The following is a 6,703-nucleotide window of genomic DNA, read 5'->3' as shown; positions in this document are numbered from 1 at the left end:
TTAGAGTCTAATACAATACCAAGGAACTTAATACTATCTGTACACAAAATGTTTGTATTATCAAATGTGAGCGTTGGGATAGTACATTGATGTTTTTTACAAATATGAAAAAGTTTCGATTTAGGAAAAGATATTGATGTGCCTGAAGTAGAGGACCAACGAGAAAGACGCAATAAAATTTCAGAGAAAGTAATTGTTACTGAAGTCAAATTTGAAGTTTTTGAGAATAAAATTAAATCATCAGCATAAATCTGATGCCGGATAGTAACAAAATCTGATAGAATGGTACTGATTTCATCAAATGCAATAGTAAATAGGATCACCGAGAGCGGTGACCCTTGTGGGGTACCATTATCTAATGGTAGAACAGAGGATGAAACATTGGATATGATAACACTTAATTTACGGTTGGATAGGAAAGATTTGACAAAGTTAAAAATACGAGAACCCACTCTCCACCTACTAAGCTGTCTTAACACTACATGAATCCCAATCCTGTCAAATGCTTTTAGGAAATCTAAAGAAAGAATAGAAACGTGATTTTTGTGGGAGAGAGTATCAGAGATAAAGTGATCAAGGTGCAGGAGAGCATCCAACGTACCCTGCCCCCTCTTAAACGCAACTTGGTTGTGCGAAATGAGATTATTAGATTGAGCATACCAGGCGAGTCTAGTAGCAATTTTCAATCAATTTACCAAGGCAAGGAAGAAGGGAAATGGGACGATAACTGCTGACCACACCAGGAGGTTTACCAGGTTTTAAAATAGGAATAATCGCGCTAGTCTTCCAGAGGACAGGGTAGTTGCCACTGAGAAAAATACTATTGTAAAGTTTGACTAGACGGGATATAAGGAATGGAGGAAGGTGCTTGATGATAAGGTAAGAGATTTTATCAATGCCAGGAGTTTTGCCCTTGACTGACGAGAGGGCTAAATTAAAATCAAGTTCAGATATATCGGCATCTAAATATTCAGCTGATTGAGATAAGGTGGAAGGAGGAAGGTAAGGAGAGCAAAGAGAAGAAAGTTTACTAGAGGAAAAATCAGAAGAGAAATTGGAGTCCAAAGAAATATTGGAAAAGTGGGTGGCAAACTCTAAGGCTATATCTTTGGGTTATAGTAGAGTGCCCCGAGGAGTATTTAAATAAGTGATAGGAGAAAAAGGTGATAAACCAGCCAGTCTTTTCATATCAGTCCAGATTTTTCTAGAATCCGAAGAAGAAGTGATATTATTCGTAAATTCTTGGAAACAATGAACCTTAGCAGCCTTAGCTTTATGGCGAAAAAATGCATTGGATTTTTTGTAAGCTATTAAGTTTGCACTAGAACGTAAACGTTTAAATTGATGCCATGCGATCTGTTTCAGATTTCTTAGTGCAGAAAGCTCATTATTCCACCAAAGAGGAGCAAGCTTGACTGGTTTAGAAGAAGAAAGGGGAAAAGAATAGTTAGAAGCAGAACGTATAATTTTTTGGATTCTAGAAGCCTCTTGATTTATATTGGAAGAAAAGGGGAAATAACGTGAATGCGATAAACAGGCTTCTTCAAACCTATCCCAATCAGCCGAATCAGTTTTAAACCGAATCCTGGGCTTAAAAAATGAATGAGGGCGAGAAGTAGATATTTTGGAAAGGATGGGAAAATGATCACTGCCATGGAGATCATCAATACAACACCAGGATATTTTTGAGGAGAGGGAGGCAGAACATATGGAAAGATCAATATTAGTGAAGGTAGAGTGAGTGGAAAAATGGGTGGGGGAACCATCATTTAAAACAATGCAGTTGGATCTTAGTAAGGCATCCTCAATGCTACGTCCCTTGGAGTTAGCCGAAGCAGAGCCCCAAAGGGGACTCCAAGCATTGAAGTCACCACACAAGATAAAAGGATTTGAACCGGAAGGAATAAGATTTCAAAATTCAGTAGTAGAAAATGATTGATCAGGAGGGGAATAAGCACAGATGATTGAAATTTTATAGGGGGCGAGGATCTCAATAGCTACAGAAGAAAAAATTGAAAGGGGTATGGGAAGTAATACGTGAGGTAGATTTCTTTTAACTAGGATGGCAACTCCCTGCTTGTTGGTGGTGTTATGTGGGAGATTAATAAAATATCCCACATAAGCCCTAGGGGTAAAAGCTGAGGCATTATAAGATAGGTGAGTTTCATTCAACAGGATAATAGATGGATTGTACGATCCCATAAGTAACTCTAAGTTAATATAATTATTAACATAACCGTTAATGTTCCATTGAAGAAGTGTAATCATATCATATGTAAACTTATAAAAGAAAAAAGTTAAGCTACGAATATTTTATTTAAACTAAATGTCTTCATTGTAAGAAGGAAAATTGGGTAATGCAAGAGGATCTTGCGAGCAGGAGAGGGTGGGGGAGGGTGTGATAGGACAGGAGGAAAGGATATTGAGAGGAGAGTCAGAGATGGATAAAGGGGAAAAGAGAGGGGAAGGAGAAGTGACAGAAGAGGAGGTAGGATGGGTTGGAAGGGATTGTTTAGATGAATTGCTGTCTGTAGTTGTTGTTAGATTAGTTTTGGTAGGATTGTTGGATTTGTTATTAGGTGTTGTTTCATTATTGATTTGATTAGTATTGTTAGAAATTTTAGCTATAGAGGCAAAAGAGTTTGCATTAGAAGTTGTATGAGAAAATTGAATTTTATACTTGGTAACAGCTTCACGCATACTACATTTATAAATAGTTTTAATTTTTAATATTTCTTTGGATTGTTGATATTTAGGGCAAGTATTAGATGATGCCGGGTGGTCGCCCGAGCAATTTGCACACATTATTCTCTTACATTCAGTAGGTGGGGTATGATCGGAAGGGAGGTTGCATGAGACACAAGAAGGTGAATTACGGCAGTATTTTGCTGTGTGGCCAATTAATTGACATTGCTTACAACGCATAGGATTAGGGTAATACGGACGGACAGTGAGGTTCCTCCAGGCAACATCAATTCTTTCAGGAAGTTTGTATTTATCAAAAGTTAATAAAACTACACCCGTAGGATTACGGGAGCCGTCAGCAATTCGTGAAAACTTATGTACAGCAGAAACACCCTGCTCCTTAAGACCATCAACAATATCTTCTTCTGATAAGTTATTCAGGAATGGGGCGTATATGGTGCCTTTAACCGTATTCAAAGTATTATGAAGCTTGACATTGATATGACCTCCGCCAGGTAAAATTTTTGCAGAAAGAAATTTGCTAGCTGTTTTGTTGTTATTTACAAAGAGCAGTAGGCTACCATCACGTAGCTCAGTAACTTTACTTACTTCCTTACTGATTGCTTGAATACCTTTATACGTAGCGAAGCATGATAACGAATTAAGTGGCTTGTTGTCGTCCAGCGATGACATGACCAAAAATTTTGGATCATCCGTGTTTGAGACTGGTAATTCTAGAAATTGGTCTAACGGGATCGGATTTGGTTTTTTTCTTTTCTTTTTCATTATTGGAGATAATAGGGAAAACCTATTATCCCCTAATTTGGTGGCCCCAGGGGCCATAGTAAACGCGAATTTTAGTTTAACAAATTAAGAAATTAAGTGATTGAAAAGATATAAAACGATAAAAAATTAATTCACAAACAAAGCACGAGCGTAATATAAACGCAGAACAAACCGTTATACCGTTTTAACAAACTCAATAAGCACAGAGCGAAAAGCAACCGGTTACGATGACAGTTCGACGGTGTATGTAGGCTATTTTTAAGAACTATATTTGATCTAGAATTTGATATTTTTCTGATCATTCAAAACAAAGCTATGCTGGGTTCAAAAATGCATGCGCCTTAAAATATTATTTCAGTTAACGGTATTTCGCAATAGTATTATATAAAAAACAACATAACTAAGGAAGGATTAAGTTTAAGTATAAACCAGAGATTAGCTTTGTGTATAATCGAGTCTATTTAATCACACGTGCTTGAATTAAGTAAGCGAGTGTGACATAACACTTTTTATAAACATGTTCGATTGAATTTGGAATCCGAACCGAAAATAAAGCAAACACGCAATAACACCTATTTTCCAGGTAATACAGCGAACTCGAGTTTTATGTATATTATATTTTTTTTTTTGGAATACATCATTCACGAATTTCCTATTATATTGGGGTGTCGAAAAAGTCTTGCGGTATTTTTATTGAATCAATTCGTGTGGCACCCATACATCGAGCTTCTTAGTAACTCCAAGCTTCTTGAAATGGTTTAGAACGGTTTGATGACTACTATGCCGGTCTCTTTCGACCAATTCAGCGATTTTATTGCAATTTTCGACGACAGGTCTTCCGGAGCGTGGGACATCTTCGACCACCTCTACACCAGAACGAAAACGTTGAAACCATCGTTGTGTGGCGGAAATGAAATTGTATCGGGTCCATAAACTGCACAAATTTTATTGGCGGCTTGCCTTTATCGTAGTAGTACTGTAAAATATGCCGTATTTTCTCTTTATTTTGCTCCATGTGTGCGACGCTATAACTCACGAACGACTTAAAAGAAACGGCAATCAATCAAACACGTGATAGCGCGTGAAATGAGCTTTCCAAAAAGGACGAATAAAACTAGAACGACGCGCTTTCAGCGCCAACTAGCGAAAATACCGCAAGACTTTTTTGACAATCCAATATATATTAGGAAGTATTGAATACGCGCATTTTTTTACATATGTATGCAACGGGCGGATTTTGACTGAGACCGATATGGTAACAATGTCAGTGTATGTGTTATACATATATAGTATATGTATATATAAAATTGCTTGAACTTCGATCTTCTGGTTTACGTTTTACACCTTTTAGTATTCCCTGCCTTTGATTCGTGAAAGTTGCAAGAGTATAAAATGTTCGGTTGCACGCGAACTTAACCCTTCCTTACATTTTTGTTTAATGTTCGCTTTTAGTACTTCTTTTGCAGCTATATCATCACAATTCGGTTCTCAAATGAGCTTTTTTTTAATTGAATGTGAAAAACATAGCAATAAATGTGAAGAACTGCAAAGCTGTAATTTCTCGTACAGTTTCAAAATTCTTACATAATTCAAACAAGACTTTAAGAACGGGTACATTAAGCTATAGCAATCGTTGGCTTTGTTCGTAATCAATCCGAATGTTGTTAATTTCAAATCTATTGTCAATTATGGATTTAATCATTCCACCGAATTTGATATTGGGCTTTCAATGAAGTGGATCTTTATCTATCATCTATTTACTTTTTTGGAAATTTTTTTGCAAGATTAAAACCTATTTGAGCTCTTCAAAACGTGCCATAATGAATTTATTTGGTCCATTATTCTGAGCACCATGTTTCTTAAAAAGACTTAAGGTGTTTTTTTTTTTTTAATTTTCAACCAGCAACATATCTTACAATTTTAAGTCTTTTTCGTAGTGAAAGGTGACGCCTAAGAAGTTCTGCTTTACGTAGTTGTCCGTTCACATGTCGATTGTAGCTGAAGCTCTACCTCTGCTTACACTTTTATTTAAAAAAGATCTTTTTGTATTCGTATATTTTTGAGCTCAGCGGGAAACTGTTTTCGCGTTAAGGAAAAAATCATGTTCTTTGACGAGTTCGCCGTACATTTTACCGATCGTGCTAAAGAATTTTAACAGTTTCAAGAAGCCAATATCATGCACACTTTCAGTTTTTGCAAGGAAAAAAGCCATGTTGACAAAACTTTATTTTAAAAACAAAGTCAATATTCATCATTTGAAGAAATCGTGTACGGATTACAATAAAATTTGGTATTTTATTAGTTATATTATAAGCCATAGACACACGCTATATTTTACTTCGCGTGTGCCAAATTATATTAGGCACTGGGATCCCCATATTCGCTATATGAAGACTTGAACTATTATGGTTCGATTTTAACAATTTTTCGACTTCAGATACCTAATTACAAAATGTTAAAATTTTAGTTTTTGACATTTCCTAAGTACATTCAATCAATTAGTGTAAGATGAATTTTTACAATTATATGTACCTGCATACGAAATGTATAAAAAAATGTGTTTATTACCGTGCGATTCTGTAACCAGTCTTTAGTCTCTATATGAGTCATTTTGGGTCAAAATCTCAATTTGTGACTAGCTACTATTCACTAAACAGTCTCTAGCGTTAGTCTCAAAATATTGAGACCTGGTAGTTAGCAGGTCACAAAACTAAAAAGAACTCTTGTCTGCCATTTTGAATATACTGAATAGAGATCATCATAGATATTAATCGATTGTCGTTTCTTTATATTTTGTAAGCAACTCAAACACGAAAAGGTTAAAAATAAATCAATTTTACATAAATTTCGTAAATATTATGAAACAAAGTCAACATATATTTTAATTTTTATTGAGAATTATATTTTTTGACTATGTTACAGAAAATTTAATATTTGTTATCAACATATTTATTATCATTCAAGTGTAAAAACATCTCTGAATAATGAAATGTAATAGATTTTGTGACTGTCGCTTACAGATTATCAAAATCGTCTCAAGTCTCAAAAATTGTCTCTAAATCTCAAATTTAGAGACTTGAGACTGTATCACAGTATAGAATCGCAGGGTAAGTTAGAGACAATTTTTGAGACTTGAGACGATTTTACTATTCTGTAAGTGACAGTCACAAAATCTATTACATTTCATTATTCAGAGATGTTTTTACACTTGAATGATAATAAATATGTCGAT

At 35.2% G+C, this 6,703-nt stretch overlaps 2 long non-coding RNA genes across 2 annotated transcripts in view; both read left to right on the top strand.

Annotated features, from left to right (window-relative positions):
* LOC125776385 (uncharacterized) overlaps positions 1-6,703 on the top strand; it is a 114,112-nt gene that overhangs the window by 53,601 nt on the left and 53,808 nt on the right. The window lies entirely within an intron of this gene.
* The window catches only part of LOC125776392 (uncharacterized), a 33,807-nt gene that overhangs the window by 13,736 nt on the left and 13,368 nt on the right, over positions 1-6,703 (top strand). Inside the window, exon 2 of the long non-coding RNA XR_007421662.1 lies at positions 5-6,289. This is a non-coding gene — a long non-coding RNA (uncharacterized LOC125776392). The remainder of the gene's footprint in view (positions 1-4; positions 6,290-6,703) is intronic.

This window comes from Bactrocera dorsalis, chromosome 2 (genome assembly GCF_023373825.1).
Source record: "Bactrocera dorsalis isolate Fly_Bdor chromosome 2, ASM2337382v1, whole genome shotgun sequence".
NCBI classification, from domain to species: domain Eukaryota; kingdom Metazoa; phylum Arthropoda; class Insecta; order Diptera; family Tephritidae; genus Bactrocera; species Bactrocera dorsalis.
This window is presented reverse-complemented; position numbering and strand designations above follow the sequence as displayed.